This window comes from Mus caroli, unplaced genomic scaffold (assembly GCF_978045245.1).
Source record: "Mus caroli unplaced genomic scaffold, Mus_caroli_1 scaffold_4, whole genome shotgun sequence".
In the NCBI taxonomy this organism is placed as follows: Eukaryota; Metazoa; Chordata; class Mammalia; order Rodentia; family Muridae; genus Mus; species Mus caroli.
Window position 1 is genome coordinate 79,343,456 of NW_028227259.1, and position 18,486 is coordinate 79,361,941.

The following is an 18,486-nucleotide window of genomic DNA, read 5'->3' on the forward strand; positions in this document are numbered from 1 at the left end:
GTGATGCCCCTGCCTCTTATGCACACCTCACTCTTCTGTCTGCAAACACCCCTCTCTCCTGTTTCCCTGGTGTGTCACATGACAAGACATTGTTATGTGCTGACTTCTCTCTGATTTCCCCACTTTGACTCCTCCCACTAGCAGGTTGGACCAGCTCCTGACACCAAGAGAGGTTAATGACAGTGGCCTGTACTTAGCACCACTGGGAAAGACCACAGTGCTTTGGACTGAGAGAGGAGATAAAATCCCTTCTGATGTGTTCAGAAAGGTTTCCATGTGACAGTTGATGATTCTCATAAGCTAATTTTCTAAAAGCCATTCCCTCCCCACAAAGAGCAGGAAAGAAGAGAATCAGCAAGCCTGGTAGTAAACTACGAAGAAATTTGCATTAAGGAATTCCCTTTAAAGTGAGAAACTGCTTGTTTTACTGGATCGTAGGGCTTGGCTAAGGTAAATCCTGGCTGCTTAGGAGGGAGCTGGGAAGAGTGAATTAGCCCAGCACAGGGGCTCCTTGCTGTCTGGGAAGTTTAGTCAAAGGACGCAGTCAGCAGATAGAGGAGAAAAACCAGCTCTCTCGATTATATCCACTACGTGTCCACGAGGTCTTTGTTACTGGTAGGCCACCTTTAACCTATTGTGAGAAATCTACTGTGGAGACTTGCCATTTTTATCTACTGACTTTTTTTTTTTTTTTGAGAAAAATGTTCTGGACTCTCTTTGATTGAAGTCACAATTTGATCCAATAAGCAAAGAAGCAAAGCAAAACAAAACAAAAACAACAAAAATAAAACAATAATTCTGTTTTAGCCAGCTGTTCTGGGGTCAACAGACCCCCCAGTCTCAGGGCTTGCAAGAACAGTTTATTTCTCGTCCATATTCTGTATCTGGGGCAAACGGGCCTCAGACCTACTCCTGAGCTCTGTGTCTTTGTGTTCTGAGATCTAGGCCAGAGGAACGGCCCCTATTTGAGACGTGCTGGGGTTGGCGGCTGAGGGAAGACAGAGCCAGAGGAAACGTGCTGGTTCACATGCCTAGGCCATGCCAGGTCACGTGGTCAAGCCCACTGCGCTGGGCTGGAGATAAATAATCCTCCTGCTAGACTCCATAGACCCCAAGGAAGCAGTGGGCGGGCACAGGGATCTTGAGAGAACCTGAGGAATGAGGAAGGAGACTTTTGTGGGACAGTGGTACCTCACTATCAAGCATTCACAGCCTGTCAAGTGTCTTAAATGCTCTATGCTTATCGCTCACTGAAACCCCACAATTATCCTGTCAAGTAGGTAATATTACCACCCCATTTCCCATACTGAGGCCCAAGCTCACACAGTAGTGAATGGCACAGTCAGGCTTCACAGTGAGACTCAGTAGCCCCTGCCTGTCACTCAAGGTGCTGTCGAAATAGCTTTGTGTGTGCTTTTGGCACACAGTGCCGTGTGACGATTAGTTTTAGCCTGCATTAATAGTTACTCTACTGAGTGAGTTCTTCTATTGGAGCCTGGGGATGGTGTTTTTAATTATCCTTTGGATTTTTCAACTTCCATCCATAGTTTACTCTTACTGAGCTACACTCGTACTTGCTAGAAGTCATCTAATCCCCTAGGGAATGAGGTAAGTTCTAAAGGAAGACATGCGCGTGCATGCAATTTCATCGTTCTGCAGTAGTTGCTCACGGGGGAAAGCTCTAAATGTGGCTGCTGACACTTAGTGCAAAGAATCTCTGCACAGATCAAACAGGGATGCCAAATGCCCTGTTTCTCTGGACTCAATGTCTTCCTGATGTCTAAAAACGCTCTCTGATGTATCTGGAGCCTCCGACATGGCCAGTGCAGTCTTGAACCCACAGCTGCTGTGGTTAATTGGTTGATTGGCCCAATCAACCTTTCATAATGGAGAGAGAGAGCTCTTTGAGGAGCTTTTGGTAGTTAATGGTGGCCAGGGGAAGGGGAGTCATTTTTAGTGTTGTTGCCACGGATAACTTGTCCAAACTCTGAGAAATAGCTCCCCATCAGTACACACCCAGCAGCCCCAAACCCAGTAGGGCACACACACACACACACACACACACACACACACACACACGGGGGGGGGGTTTGAGGAGGGAGGGAGGAGAGGGACTAGCTGGGGGAAAAAAAGAGGTTATCAGGAGAAGAATGGGAAGAAGAGAAAACAATAGGGGTTAAATCTGTTCATGTATGAAACTGTAAAAATAAGAAAAGAGAAATGGGGGAGGGAGGGAGGGAGAGGGAGTCTGGATCTTTAGGGTTGGCTTTTCTGACAATGAGATGCCTGTTGGCTCCTCTGTTTTGCTGAAATGGTGCTTTTACCTGGCTGTCTCTGCCCGCTCCAGAATTCCTATAAATAGTCTGTTTATAAGTGCCCCCAAAAGAAATAATAAAGATTGTCCACCAGGCCATTGCCTTCTAGAATAAAAGTAGACCCAGTGAGCACTCTGCATGCTAATCTCAAAGTAGAGAGGCGGGGCATTTGAGCTGCAATCATTTCAGCTTAATTGGCAGCTGTTTTATGAATGTTTTATGGAAGATGCTAAATCTCAGGCCCGCAAATTGTCCACTCAATGTTTGTTTTAGGAGGAAATAATGCTTTATCTTTATGGCTAGCTGTCATCTCTGTGTTGATATGTCTGCAGGGAGAGAGGGGAATGTGTGTCACTTGGTGACAGGCAACAATCACATTCACAGAGCTGATGTCACCTGGCTGCCTCTGCCATCAGTGGAGCTCAGAAGGACCTAGCTAGGGAGAGACTCTTTCGGATCCAGTGTTGAGACCACACTTCCTTTGTCAGTGTTGCTGTGTGCACTCCAGAAGAACATGAGTGTCCCTCTTGGTCACTTCAGCCTTTAAGAGTTCTTGCTTCCCTGTATAGCAACTAACAAACAAACATCTTTCTTCACAACCAACCCAAAGCCACTTCTCCCTATGAACACTAGTCATCTCTTGATGCAGAAGTGCGGCCATGTTGTAAGCTGTGGACAGCACTTTGACACTGTAGCATTGGATGGTGTAGAAAAGGAGCGCTCTTCAAGCCCTGTTAATAAAGCCATCTTGAGTAGGCAGGCATGGTGGCCTTTAATCCCAGCAATAGGGAGGCAGAAGAAAGTAGATCTCTTGAGTCCAAAGCAAGCCTAGTCTACAGGGTGAGTTCCAGGACACTCAGAGCTACACAGAGAAGCCATATCAATCAATCAATCAATCAATCAATCAATCAATCACACCGTCTTGAGGAAAAGGGACTGTTGTCATGGCTGATCAGCAGTTTAGTACTGTACTCCTGTATTTTCACCTGTCGCTTGGCAGGGGGGGGGTCTGTGGTGGTTTGAATAATACCTCCCATAGACTCACAGATTTGAATGCTTTGTCACCAGGGAGTGACACTAGAAGGTATGGCCTTGTTGGAGGAAGTGTGTCACTGGGGGTGGGCTTTGGGGTTCTCAGTGCTCCAGCCAGACTCTGTGTCTCTCTCTTCCTGCTGCTGCCTTTGTATCCGATGTAGAACTCTCAGCTCCTTCTCCAGCACACGTCTGCCTGCAAGCTGCCATGCTTCCTGCCGTGTGTATAATAGACTAGAACTCTGAAACTGTAGGAAAGCCCCAGTTAAATGCTTTTCTTTATAAGAGTGGCCTTGCTCATGGTGTCTCTTCACAATAGAATACTGACAAAGACAGGGTCTTTGTGGAAAAACTACACACACTCATTCTGTGTGTGAGTGAGCTCTCTGACTCCCCGGGTTTTGGTTGTAGCGCTGGCATCCTCTTCAGACCACATACATCTTGCTAGTCATGATATTTGATAGGACCTAGAGTCTTATCCTTGACTTTAAAGAACATTAAGATATTACTAACAGCTTTCTTTGAATTTCTCTTTAATAAAAAGTAGTATGTATTATTAAAGCCATATGTAATGGAAAATCCTACCTAAATCATTCCCGTATCCTGTATTTTTACATTCTTTCTTTTGAGGGAAAGGTATATGTTGTTTCTCCCTAATTTAAGTATGAGAATAAGGATTAGCACTGCAGCGGTGAACAGTTAATCTGCACTGAGCCCTTATGGGTCACATGCAGTCTGCACCCATCCAAGACACACACACACACACACACACACACACAGAGGGCAATATTTTTAATATGCCTTATTAGCTCAGTGGCTGCGAACCTCTCCATGACTAGCACACACTCCCCTCCAGTCTTCCTCCTGAATTAACATCTCTGCTACCTCATCTCTCTGCTCCCCAATCATAGCGATTCTGTCCCCCGACTCCCACCCCTTGCCAGAACAATCTAAAAGTCCCGCCTCTGTCTCTCTATCCAGCTATTGGCTGTACAGCAGTTCTTCATTACCAATCAAAGTCGGCTGGGGATAGGGACCCTGAGCATCTAGAAGCATGACTTTTGGGAGCTGACTTAAGACAAAGCATTAGAAGCAGTCCCCAACCTAGCTCCCTTGGGTATATTTCATCATTCCCTTCGGAGGATTGAATCCAGAGCCGTGCAGGTGTGAGTCAAGGCTCCACCACTAAGCTCCACCCTCAGCCTTCATTTCTTTTCATATTGGACCTGCCTTATCTGTGCAAGACAAGGATGGAGAGAAGATAAAATGTGAGAGATAAGAGGTTTATCCAAGGGTTCTTAATATAGTATGAAAATTACAGAACTGTCATCCATCCTAAATAATATCCGTAGCTTTATAAAAAATACCGTTAATGTCGTTGAAGAAAATAATTACCTGAAATGTGGTCACTGTTCCTGGTAATTTGAAGACTGACTCCGAGTCTCAGGTGTGTGTGGGTAGCTTAGCGTGAGAGGTTTGTTTTTAATCGGGAGATCATTTAATGAAAGTGATTCTGCCAGGAAGGACAGAAATAGCACCTTGCTTTTGCATAAATTTACATTTATCTTTAGAAAAGGATAAAATTAGAAGGGACCATGCAGAGGGAAGGCTGTCTTTCGTGGCATGTGGGCAGGGGAAACACAGATTTGGGGACCAAGAATGGTTTTGTTATATGTGACCATCAGAGGAATCGAATCTCAGGAAAATGAAGTTTCTTCCTTTTCTGTTTGTTTGTTTGTTTGTTTGTTTGTCTGGTTGATTTTGTGTGTTTGCTTGTTTGTTTTTCAAGACGGGATCGATCTCTCTCTGTAGTACTGTCTGTCCTGGAACTCACTCTGTAGGCAGGCTGGCCTCAAACTCATAGAGATCTGCCTGCCTCTACCTCCCAAGTGCTGGGATTAAGGGCTTGCACAGTCACCCCCCCTGGCAAGTGTCTTCCTTTTTAAACTATTGATACCGGTTTTGGGTTCTCAGCTTCTAAGAATGCAAGCCCTTAGCTGGTGTTAACCACAGCCTGACGAGGCAGGGAAGACTCCAAGTAACACTTTGATGAAAAGCAGAATTGTGAATCAAAGATGGGTAGTCTTATTTCTAGATCTGGAGCTTTTAAATTAAATACTTTGAATGTTATTCTTTTATAATCTCCTTTGAAATGAGTAGGTGGCAAGAGGGCAAGCTAATGCAGATAAAGGATTCTCTTAGGATCCGTCTAATACAGCTTCACTTTCCAATACAGATGTGTTTGCCGAAGCCCACCCCTGTCCGCGTGCCATGCTTTTACAATGGTGAGGGTAAGGGAAAGAAAAGTGATGAATTCAAGACGCTCTTTACTGAAGAATTCAAAATCCAATGGCCGGAGAGAAGGTTCAGTGGGTTAAAGTGCTTGAGGGAAATCTGAAGGCATGAGTTCAAGCCCTGGGTGGTGGAATTCAAGAACCAACCACTATAGGTTGTCCTGTGACCTCCAAAGTCTTGTGCAAGATGTTTGACCCACCTCCCACAATTAGATAAATGTAAAAGACATCTTTAGTCCTAGTAATAGTTGATAATTTAGAAGTAACAGACAGAAGTGCTATTTAATCTGTTCTGTTGATTGGGGCGCTCTCTGTGTTAAGGGCAAACTTTTTGTAAAGGGCCAAATAATGAATCCTTTAGTCTTTGGGGACGACGGCCTAAGGTAAGTAAGTACTCACCCTGCCACCTTGCCGCAGAAGTGGTAAGGTGATGCTTTAACGAGTGGTTGAGGCTGCCTTTCATTACAACTTTATTTGTAAACTCAGGCTGGGAGCAAAATTTGAGCAATGGGCAGTAACTCACCAGCTCTACCCTGTTAAGCCGCCATATCGGTGCCTCAAGAGTATCCTTGTCTGCTTCAGGTAGATGAAGTAAATAATTTTCCTCCTACGAGAAGCTCCAGGGTGACAAAAGAGACCACGTGACTGTGGATAGGACATTTGCCCAGTCAACATTGCCCTTTTAAGGCTATAAATATTGATAAATCATGTCGTCCCTCTAATACCATGGAAGATTAATGAGATAGTTCAACGTGAAACATTTTGATTTACTCAGATGAACACTATTTTTAATGTTAAATTGATGCTTGCTCTTTAGAAGTCCCAAAGGGAATAAGTAAATAAATCAGTCTGATATCCATAAATAGATCCGAGCATTAGAAGTTCAAAAGTCAGATTCTTTTTCTTTTGTAACCAATCTACCCATTTATTTCCATAGGCATTCTCTTATATGTGGAGGTTAGGGCTGCTCCACCCCCACCACATCAATCGTTAATAAAAAACAAATGACCTCCCAGACTTGCCTTTAGGCCAGTCTGATGGGGGCGTTTTCTCCACTGAGAATCTGTCTTCTCAGATGTCTGTAGGTTGTCTTGTGTTGATAAATGCTAACCAGCACATATATTCTGCTCATGATGAGAAAGAAGATGTGGGATTTAGCTTTCTGTGCCTAGCGTATCTGATCTGACGCTTTGTCCTAAAGTTGAGCCCTATTGTAATAAATGACGCACTGTCTTTCTTCCTTGAGGCTGAGTGGAATTCTCCTGCACAGCCATCACACATTTGTTGATGGACTCTTAGGTTCCTCTGTAACGTGGCTTGTGGGAATAAACTGTACTGCATATGCAAGTGCAGAAATCTCTTTGCCTAGTGATTAAAACTTTGAACATTGGAGCTGGAGAGATGGCTCAGTAGTTAGGGGAATTAACTCCTCTCGGAGAGGACCTGGGTTCAATTCCCCGAGACCACAAGGCAGCTCACAACTGTCTGTAACTCTAAGATCTGACATCCCCACAGACATACATGCAGGCAAACGCCAATGCACATAAAATAAAAATCAATTTTATTAGAAAAAAACCTTTGAACATCTATTCAAAAGTGAGATTACTGGATCTAAATGTGACTATTTTGTCAATGGGGAGAGGAAGAATTTAGTACACTAATTATTATATAGCTCTGTGTGCTTGTGTACACAAAGGATTCCTGGAAAGATATGGAAGACCCAGATTGGTCGGATCTCAGGATACCTTTTAGATGGAGGGATTTGGGAAAAACAAGAGGGCCAGGTACCTTTTCTACTACTTTTCTACTACTGCCGTGGTGCAGGGGATGAGATGGTTTGTACAGAGCTTGCTGTTAGCACTTCAGCAGCTGACTGCAAACCAACACATGGAGACAAATAGGACCATTGAGGCTGCAGGCTTTCCTGGTTGATGAATAGATGATTCTCCAGTCTAGTGTCAGGGAGATGCAGTTATTGCCTAAGCTGTTGTGAATAAGCTGTCTTGATGAAACTGGAGATAAGCCAATCAGCTTATTCTTCTGCAGCTCCTGAAATGACCTTGAGGTATCAGGGGCTAGGTATGGATGGATGGTGGGAGTGTATTCCTACTGTTTGAGAGTGGGCTAGTATGGGATTTCTTTTCGTAGCTAAACCAGGAGAGAATCTCTACAATATTCCGAAGTCCCAGTATAGGAGAGTACAGCTAGGTGAATCATGAAGTGGAGGGAGAGAGTAGAGAATGAGATGTTACAGGTTTGGGAGTGGCTAGCTGTCTTTGCTCTGTGTCTGAAGCCTAAAGAATTGTTACCATCTGACTGGGAGCCTTGGGTCAGAGAATGGTATTCTCAAAGGAAAGGGCCCAGGAGGTATTCTCAAAGTTTGCCTTTTCTCCCTGGAAGCAGGTTCTAGATTCTTCACCAAAGCCTCGGCCTTCAGGTCCGAACCCTAGCTGTGACCTCAAGGCTATAGTAAGTTAATAGCCGCGTATTCTCCAGTCACATGTCAGTGGGGATGCAGTTACCCGCTAAGATGTGCTTGTGAACACCGACCTTTGAGAAGCTGGAAATAAAGCAGATGGGTCGCTCATCTGCAATTCAAGCATCCACAGAGGTATTTATCTGCTGAACTACTTTACCAAAAACAATGGAGCCAGTTCTGTGGACCATGGTCAGGTTCTCTTTGTACTTTCACTGAGCCACAGAACAAAACCCTCCCTTTGTCCTTCGTCCTCCTCCCCCTCTGCCCTCTGTAATGGAGTAGCATCTTGATGCCACCAACACAGGCACAGAGGACCCTTCCTTCCCTGTCCTTCTGTTCCCTGCACATCACGTGCTTTCTGGTTTGGTTGGAGTGATAGTTGCAGTCCTGACCAGTTTGGGTTCTTTGTGGATATTTTACTCATGCTGTTACCTCTGTGGGATGGGATCACGAGGCGCAGGGGCAGTGGGGTGTCAAGTGGAAGGTCTCAGCAAAACCCAGAAAAAAAAAAAAAAACAAAAACAAACAACCCCTATACTCATACTATTGTATGAGAAACAATAGGAGCTGGGACTGGATGTGTTTCTATAGAAGAGCATTTGTCTAGCTTCCATAAGGGCACAGCATGGGTTTTATGCCTCCTGCACTGCAAGGGATGGAAAGATGGAGAGAGGGGAAGAAAAGAGGAAGAGGAAGTGATGTGGATAGCCAGGAGAGGAGAGGAGTGTAGGGTAGAGACTCATCCTGGATATTCTTGTGTGATAGCAAGCAAGGACATTGATAATTTGTTTAGGGGGTTGGTAAATGTTGGGTATGGGCACAAGCTTAGAGAGGTAAAGCGGGGTCAGTCTGTGGATCCCGGGATGCTACGCTCACAAACTTACTGTGCAAGTAACCAGACATAATCATATGTTTCGTAGAAAGAGAGTAACTTATGCAAACAGGATGCGCTGAATTAATTTGCTGAATCACAGAATACTGCAGCCTCATCAGGCCTGCTTAGATGAGAGCCTGGATCAGGGCGGTGACAGAGATAACAAGTCAAAGAAAGTCAAAGAGACAAATAAAATTAAAAACAATAAATGAACAATAAACCCAAACAACCAGACATGGAGAGTCTTGGAGAATAAACCTGTCTAATGGCCGGTATTAGTGTTCCAACAACTACACTGACTTTACAGCTGGTAAGGAACAGACAGTCCCTTTGAAGATTTATCTGTGGAGGAGAGCGTATGGAGGGTTCAGTGCAGCTAGGAAGACACAGAACCAAGGAAAAGAAAGGAAGAAAGTGTATAGTGACCTCAGATAACAGCATCCTGTATTGTGGAGCTATAGGTAGGAGGGTTGTGAGTGTTCGATGCAAATTGGGCAAGAGTTTTACTTGGAACTCAGAAGGTGTAAGTGTCTTTTGAAAGTGGAATGTGAGCAGACTGGTGAGCAGTAATTTGGGGAGTTAAGAGAACAGTGATGAGAGGGTGGGGCAGCAGGCATAGACAGTGGAGCTGGCAGGCATAGATGATGGAGCTGGCAGGCATAGGAATGGAGCTAGCAGAAATAGATGATAGAGCTAGCAGGAATAGATCATGAAGCTAGCATACATAGATAATGGAACTAGCAAGAATAGACCGTGGACCTAGCAGACATAGATCATGAACCTAGCAGACAAGGATAATGGAGCTAGCAGACATAGATGATGGACTTAGCAGATATAGATAATGGAGCTAGCAGAAATAGAGGACTTGCCTCTGAAATGTGATGGTGAAAAGAGAATGTGAAATAAAAATAAATAATAGCAAGAGTCTTGCAGATTATCCCAACTGATTAAGATGTGTTTCCTCTACAATAGAAAGATAGGAAAACATAGGACGGTGCAGGTGCTCTGAAGTCCCCCTCGGAGCTGCCTCCTCTGATAAGGTGTGTGTGTGGGCGGGGGGGGGGGGGCGGTTACCAATGACAATGCTTTTATTTTACTTTTAGCTTTATAGATTTCATATCTAGGCTAAAATAAGGGTCTCCTGACCTGAAGTCCAGACCATTTCTGCTGTGCCCTGCTGTCTGTAGGGGAGGACAGGGAGGAAAGTATCACTATTCAGGTCATGCTGTCCACTGAGAGTCACCAAAACTCACAAGTGTCACCTATTGCTAATGAGAAAGGGGTGAGGGCTGGAGAGATGCTTCAGCTGTTAAAGGCTAGGCTAATAACCAAAACGTCACGAGTGGGCTGAGAGACTGTTTAAAGGGACCATGCCTGCCTATCTGAGGTCCTGCTGAGGGAAACCTCATCCCACCTGACCAGAATTAACAGGCCGAGCAGTCTCCGCTCCTGGGCAGAAAGCTCTGAGTAGCTTCCCTGTATCTGTTACACTCTGTTCCCAGGTCACAGGTATCCCGGCTTGTAGGAGGAAATTAATCCCGTAGGTGTGGCCACATGCTGGGCTTCCTGAGTGTCCTGATTCTCCATGGGGTGGTCCTGTGACACTGGATTGTGCAACTTGCTTTCCACGCCTTCCAGGGCGGTCTCTTTCAGCCTTCTGGGTCGGAATTTGTTGTTTTTGTTTTTGTTTTTTGGCCTTGTGATGTTTGCTCCTGTCTGTTAATGTATTGCTTCTTTCTTGGTGACTTTGTGCTCATATTTGGGAAAACTACCCAGATATATTTGTTAGTTTTGTTTGTTTTTTTTTTTTTTTTATGGTTTTTCGAGACAGGGTTTCTCTGTATAGCTCTGGCTGTCCTGGAGCTCACTTTGTAGACCAGGCTGGCCTTGAACTCAGAAATCCGCCTGCCTCTGCCTCCGGAGTGCTGGGATTAAAGGCGTGTGCCACTACGCCCGGCTGTTAGTTTCTTTTTATTAAGTTTTTGGTTAGTGTACAAGGTCACGGACTTCACTGGGTTATCTTCTTCTTTAGATATAGGGGGTTGATTAGCTTTGATTGTTGGGTACTAGGGACAGGCGAATTTCTGAGTTCGAGGCCAGCCTGGGCTACAGAGTGAGTTCCCAGGCAGCCAGGGCTCCACAGAGAAACCCTGTCTCAGAAAACAAAACAAAACAAAAAGTAAAGAAAAGAAAAAAAGAAATTGAAAATTGAAATACTAAATTTGAAATTCATTTCAATTTATGAAATGAATATGTATCTGAATATATATACATATATTTTTTTTCAGAATTCCAAAGTCTATATCACATGACAATTTTATTTTTAATGCTTGGAGAAACTACCCTCCCATTTTCCGAAGCAACCATAGCAATGTACAATCCCACAGACAATGCACAAGCAGTCTGCCTTGATGCCCTCGGCAGCACTGATTTTCTGTGCTTCTCATGGTGGCCTCCTCATGAGGAGGCTACAAGTTAGCGTCTCAGCACCGTGTGCTTGTGTTTGCCAAGACTGATGGTGCTACATCCTCCCACAGGTGCACGGGTTTACTTATCCTCTTTGGGGCACAGTCTATCGAAGTCCCATTTAGAAAATGGGATTGTTTTGTCTTTTTGTGACACAGTTAGAGGTGTCACAGTGACAGGTCATAATGGAAGTCGGCAACACCAAAACATTCTTGAGGCTGTGTAAGCCAGAGCTATCATGTTATCGATGGGCATGCAATGTGGGACAACCACATTGCAAAGATGTCTGGCTGTTTCTGAGAGTTAAACACCCATCGACCTAAAACCTGCTGGTTCCACTGCTAGGGATCTCCCCAAGAGAAATCAAAATGCATGTTTGCAAGAAGCTGATAGAAAAATAAAACAGCTTTATCCAAAATTGCCCTGAATGAAAACAAACGTCCAACCACACGAGAAGATACTGCAAATGTGGTATTTTCATGAAAGGAATATTTTTCAGACATAAAAAAGATCACAGTGCTGATACACTTAGCAGACCTGACAGCTCTCTGAGACAGTGTCCTGGGTGTGTCCGGCCAGATGGACACAAAGAGCACACTGTGTGTGCCTGATACATGACGCTTAGGAAGAACTGACTGTGCTCATGGGAATTGACTGTATTCCTAGGGGGTCATGGAGTGAACCAATAGACAGGGCCATGAGGGAACTTTCTGGAAGTATAGATGTATTCTATGTTTTCTTGATGACCCTAAAGTTGGGCTTTTTATCAGAAATGTACCTAAATGAGCCTGGTGCACGTTTTTAATCCCAGAGATCTGGAAATGGAGGCAGGCAGATCTCTGTAAGCTCTGGCCACATGGGTTCACACAGCAAGTTCCAGGGGGGCCAGAGTCACACGGTGAGACCCTGTATCCAAACAATAATGTGTCAAATGAGTCACCCTATAACAGTACTTTTCACTGTGTACGTCTTACCTCAATTTTGACAAACAGCTGTTTTTATAGCCTCCTATTAATCTTTAATCATTTCGGAATAATTCATTTTAATAGTACTCTGATTTATTTCCATTGGTTGAAAGTTCTTTAGACCTGCTTTATGAACTATCGACGTTAATTTCTGTACCTGCTTGACTTGGGCCTTGAAAAGATTTGTGGTCACAATCTTGCATAGATGGCCAAGAGTTAGTGTAACTGTGACCTTTGTACCCTTACTGAGTTTGCTTTGCCCCACCCCCCACCCCCCGCCTTTTTTGCTTGCATTGTAAGCTGCTAAGTGGTGTGTGTTATAGTCCTTCATAGTCTTTATAAACTGGAATGTGTCCAAAACTGGAATGTGTCAATCATAGCTTCTTTAAAGACCGCATCCTTATCCTCACCTCTGGATCATGCCAGAGTTTGGCATGTTGTTGTTGTTGCTGCTGCTGCTGCTTCATCGTCCTTCTTTCTTCCTCCTCTTCCTCCTCTTCTTCTTCTTCTTTTCTCTTCTCTTCTTCCTCCTCCTCTTCCTCCTCTCCTTCATATTGTCTTACCATTGTTGGTTTACTCGTTTTATTTATTTTGTGTGTATGAGTGTTTGTCTGCACATATGTCTGTGCAAATCTGCATGAAGTGCCCAAAGAGGCCAGAAGAGGTCACCAGATCCCTTGGGACCCAAGTTATGGATGGTTGTAAGCCTCCGTGTGGGTCCTGGGAATAGAACCAGGTCCTCCGGAGGAGCAGCAGTCTGTGCTGTTGACCACAGAGCCATCTCTCCAGCCCCTTGCTACTTCATTGCTGACTGAACGCAGCACTTTATGCGTAACACATCCTAGAGACTGTAGATGGTTTCTGGGGGTGGGGGTTGTTTTCTCCCAAGGCCCTTTCCTTTGGCTTCTGACAATCACTCTGTCAAAGAGACTGGGCACCACGGTGACATAAGGCTGGTTAAGTGGGTATTTTTTGGGTCTTTGTTTGATCCGTGTGTTTGTTTGTTTGAGTGATTGGTTGATTGGTTGATTGATTGATTGATTGATTGGCTGATTGTTTTTACCAGCACTTAGCGGCAGTGGCAGCTTCTGAACTATAGCTGTCCCGTACGCAAGCACCAGGAACTACCAAGAGCTCCGTTAACCTGTCAGTGCTGTTTGCTGTGTGGGGTAGTCCCTCCCCACGGCTCATGGCAATCTTGCTTTTTCCCCTTTAGTCTCTCCTCCAACCTGTGAGACAGACAGGGCGTGGTTCTGAACTGTGTCTTTCTCTGCGGTTTCCAGGACTCTTGTCCTATACTTCTGAAAAACATGTAGATGCTGGGAAATGAAGGTGGCACTGAACTGCATCTGGGTTACTCCTCCTGTCTCAGCCTCCTGTATCGTGTGTGTGTGTGTGTCTGTGTGTGTCTGTGTGTGGTCTATGTATGTGTCTTTATGTCTGTGTGTATGTCTGTGTGTCTGTGTGTGTTTCTGTGTATGTGTCTGTGTGTCTGTATGTATCTGTGTATGTGTCTGTCTGTGTGTCTGTGTGTATGTCTGTGTATTTGTGTGTGTATCTTGTGTCTGTGTTTCTGTGTGTCTGTGTGTTTCTCTGTTTGCGTGTGTATCTGTGTCTATGAGTATATTTGTGTCTGTGTGTCTGTGTGTGTATCTGTGTATGTGTCTGTCTGTGTGTCTGTGTGTGTTTCTGTGTATGTGTCTGTGTGTCTGTGTATGTATCTGTGTATGTGTGTGTCTGTCTGTGTGTTTGTGTGTGTATCTTTGTGTCTGTATTTCTGTGTATGTGCCTATGTGTGTCTGTGTCTATGAGTATATTTGTGTCTGTGTGCCTGTGTGTGTGTACACTCTTGCATACTGGGATCACAGACGTACATCACCATACTCAGCTCTCCCCACCCGTTTAAACACATTTTTGAGATGACTTTCACCTGAGTGTCTAGTTGCATTCGGTTAGAATTTAGTCTGATATGAATTAGTCCTTCATGGCCAGGAGCTGAGAAGCCTCCTCTACACAGGCAGTTTTACGGACCCATCTGGAGTAGTTTCTTGTTGGTTCTGTCCTGTTTCACTGGGTTTGCAAAGAACTGTGTCTAAACTAGGCTTTTCTTCTCTCAGTTCCCAGTTAAAATCCACTGCTATGTGTCACGGTTTTACCCAGGCAGAGCTAGGGTGCATGTCCACAGGAAATGTTAACCTGGTTAAATCTGAATGTAATCTGGGTGGAAAGATTTCCTCCCCCTGGGGAAAGAGAGGACCTGGTCGGCCCCACCCCCACCCCCACTCTCCTGTGGCTCCTCCAGTTGTAGCTCATCTCCCATGAAGAGGAAATGTAAAACAACTGTGTATAGGAACATGAAAGTCCCAATAGTCATCAATGTGGTTCTTTTGGTCCCCTTAAAAACAGGAAGTTTTTCATAAATATACGTAAAGCCATACAATAACATGTAAGATACGCAACGAAATGCAGTATCGCCTAGACCTAATTAAAACTCTGGCAAAGCAAGCAAGCGAAGCCCACCTCTTTTTACTGACTTTGGTCAAGAAACAGAAAAGAGATCCGTGCTAATGGCTTCTGAGGCGAAGATGAAAGACATAAAATGTGCCTTCTGTTTGCTCTTTTCTCCATAGTTCCCAAGAGCTGTGATTCCCAGGCTGTCTCAGTGTTGCGCCCTGGTTCCTGACGCACATCCCCGAGGTGGGTCCACCTTTCTACAAGAAGAAAAGTTCGGTGGTGAATTACCCGGCAACAATAGGAGTTGTGTCCGTTCATAACAGTAAGTCCCCTACATAGAGCGCACTGGCTGGGAAGTTGCTTATAGAGAAGGTACCGGAGAATGTTTCATGAGTGTGTGCGTGTGCGTGTGCGTGTGCGTGTGTGTGTGTGTGTGTGTGTGTGTACACTTGTGAGCACTGGACTGTAAAATGGGCAGGGCGCCTTCACTAAATATGGGCGTTGGTGATCTTTGTCACCGGAGATCTGATTCTAGAACAGGTTCCCCGCCCTCCTACTTAGTAGCTGAGTGAACTTGAACAAGGTGCTGATATTTGTTGAATATCGGCTCTTTGATTAAACCAACAAACATAGCCGGGTGTGGTGGCGCACGCCTTTAATCCCAGCACTCGGGAGGCAGAGGCAGGCGGATTTCTGAGTTCCAGGACAGCCAGGGCTATACAGAGAAACCCTGTCTCGAAAAACCAAAAAAAAAAAAAAAAACCAACAAACATAGGAAGAGCCTTTGCAAATAGGGTGCATAAAATATGTGTGTCACTGTTATTTTTATTGGCTTCTTGCTGTTATTCCATCCTGTGCCGTAGGAAGGTGCCTTCTGTCTCGTGGTGATTTTGGATCACAGAGCGTGGCTCTGTGGTTCAGTACTCAGTCCTCATCGTCTGAGCACTGGACCTGGGAGACCTTCCCCACCTGCCTCCCTCCCAAGAATAGAGAGTCATTCTGCTCCTGACCTCAGAGAAGCTGGGGGAAGAGATGGAAGTTAAGGTCAAGGAAGACGGCCGTCAGTGTTCCTGCTGGCATGTGTGGTATATTTAAACACCTGATTACACTTAATTCATGCCCCAAGCCTGGTCAGAGTGTTGTTATGCCTGTCATGGCATTTCTTCTCAGGAACGGGACCTCTGAGGAAGTCACATTCCAGGCAGAGGAAGCAGCAATCTAAGGCTGGGAGGAAAGAACAGAGCTTGCAGGCCACAGGCATAGCCAAGAGCCAGTGTGCTGAGACAGGCTGACTGGGGATAGGGAGAGAGTGTGGGGAGGCTAGGTCAGGTCCAAAGAAGATAAATAAATACATTTCTGTGGTTTAGATTCTGCCTTAGCTCCTTTCCTACCTCTGCAACAGAATAAACAGGCCTGGGTAATTTATAAAGAACAAACAAACAAAGAAACAAACAACCCAGACTTCCTTGGTTCATGGCTCTGGAGGCTGCAAGGTCCAGGCACCTGCCATTGGCAGGTGGTAATAGCCCTGTTCTCTCATGCTATGGAAGGAGAAAGGGCACGGGACAAGCCTGGGGAGCAAGAGAGGGCCAAACACATGCTCACTCATGATAAGCCACACGGCAATAACATCTGTCCACTGGGATAACATCTGTCCATCCTTGAAGGCACAGTTCCTTGTGACCAGGGAGGTCCCCACATCCTAACACTATTTATTCTCTTCAAAACGAAGCTTCTAACACCTGCCCTCTGAGGCACATGTTCAAACACAGCCAACAATCAGTGTCTCCGAGTTCTTACCAATGTGACTTTGGAATTCTAAGTGTATTTCCTTCACAGTTAAACTGCACACAGCCATGCAGTCCGTCTGTATTGTTCAGCTCCATCTCAGGGTGGCTCCCCCTCTCATTCCCGTCAAAGGGGAAAGACTCCTCATCCGGGTCTCACTCCCTGTCAGTCCCTGCTTGCTTTCCCCCTCAGGTCCTGACAAATACTGAGGACAGATGCTTGCTTGCTTACTTTTTTTTTTCCTTTTTAGGAGCTTTTTCAGGAAAATAATACTGCAATTTCTGTGGTGTGTAGAACATTTAGTGACAGGAACACAATATTTTTGCTCACGAAACATAGAAAAAATTTACACACATGCACACGCACACACACACACACACACACACACACGCCATGCTCCAAGTCACTTGCTTAATACACTCCAACCAGGAGATTCTGAAACACTCAATACATTTTACTTTCCATTACATTTAAGTGCCTCTTACATGAAGCTCACCTAACCGATCCCGAGTGTGAGGCCGTACCAGGAGTGGTACACTAGGTGCAGCCTCGAGAGATATGCCTGCAACAGGAGAGCTACAACCAACGTGGAGCAGAACACCCTCCATGCCTTCGAGGACACATAGTTAAGAATGGTGTCCCAGGCAAAAGCAGTCACTTCTGAGGAGCGTCTAAGTCTCAGTCAGGATTGTACATGCTTAATGCTGTTCTCCATCTGAGAGATAAGACAAAGCCATAGGAGGAATGACAATGCCTGGGGTCAAACCAGAAAGGTTAGGAATTTACTGAGAAGAAGAGCAAGAGGCAAGTAGAAAGGGACAGTGGCGAGGACAGGGAGGCTGTACAGGGATGACTGACTGGTGGGGACAAGGAGGCCTTATTGTCCTGTCTATATAGTATGGATGGATGGTATCTTAGTCAGGGTTTCTATTCCTGCACAAACATCATGACCAAGAAGCAAGTTGGGGAGGAAAGGGTTTATTCAGCTTACACTTCCATACTGCTGTTCATCACCAAGGAAGTCAGGACTGGAACTCAAGCTGGTCAGGAAGCAGGAGCTGATGCAGAGGCCATGAAGGGATGTTCCTTACTGGCTTGCTCAGCTTGCTTTCTTATAGAACTCAAGACTACCAGCCCAGGGATGGTTCCACCCATAAGGGGCCTTTCCCCCTTGATCACTAATTTAAAAAATGCCTTACAGCTGGATCTCATGGAGGCATTTCCCCAACTGAAGCTCCTTTCTTTGTGATAACTCCAGCCTGTGTCAAGTTGACACACAGAACCAGCCAGGACAGATGGGAAGATGTGGGGAAGACTGACAGCCCCCCTCTACCTTCCCTGGGCGCAAGCTTGGCCATTCCTGGGGGCACTGCCCAGCAGTTTCCTATCAGCCCCATCTTCCCACCTCCCTTTCTGTGCTTCACTCCCCTTAAGCTTTGGTGCTTTGCTTTCTGCTTGTAGCTGACTACTTTGTAGGTGTGTCCTGAAGCCTATATCTCCCTCTCCCTTTCCCCAGCACCAGAGTCAAAAAGAAAAATGGCGCCTCTTCCCCAGGGATCCTCGCTTTCTGTAGCATGCATTTGCTCCGATCCAAAGCTCATGGAAATGACAAGGTCTTCAGTCTTCTGTCTATTTAAGATGGCCTGCCATCCTTGTCTGATGCCATCACCACCACAGAGCCCTGCTCCCTATGGCCAGACTGGCTGGTGGTCCGAGGATAGGAGGCACAGGTCTATTTATTTAATCTATATTGTAAGGGTGTATTGTTGTTTTGTAGTTTGTGACAGTGCCTAGTGTATACCAGGCAACCACTGACCTG

The 18,486-nt window shown here is 45.3% G+C and overlaps 1 protein-coding gene across 7 annotated transcripts in view; it reads left to right on the forward strand.

Annotated features, from left to right (window-relative positions):
• Cracd (capping protein inhibiting regulator of actin dynamics) overlaps nt 1-18,486 on the forward strand; it is a 221,457-nt gene that overhangs the window by 85,942 nt on the left and 117,029 nt on the right. For 5 of the 7 annotated variants that reach the window (XM_085836770.1, XM_029477878.2, XM_029477876.2 and 2 more), the window contains exon 2: nt 15,056-15,201. The gene's annotated coding sequence lies outside the window, so the exon portion shown is untranslated. Of the gene's footprint in view, nt 1-1,517; nt 1,609-4,545; nt 4,795-15,055; nt 15,202-18,486 lie in introns of those variants that run through there. The other 2 variants (XM_085836768.1, XM_085836769.1) reach the window with 2 other exon arrangements.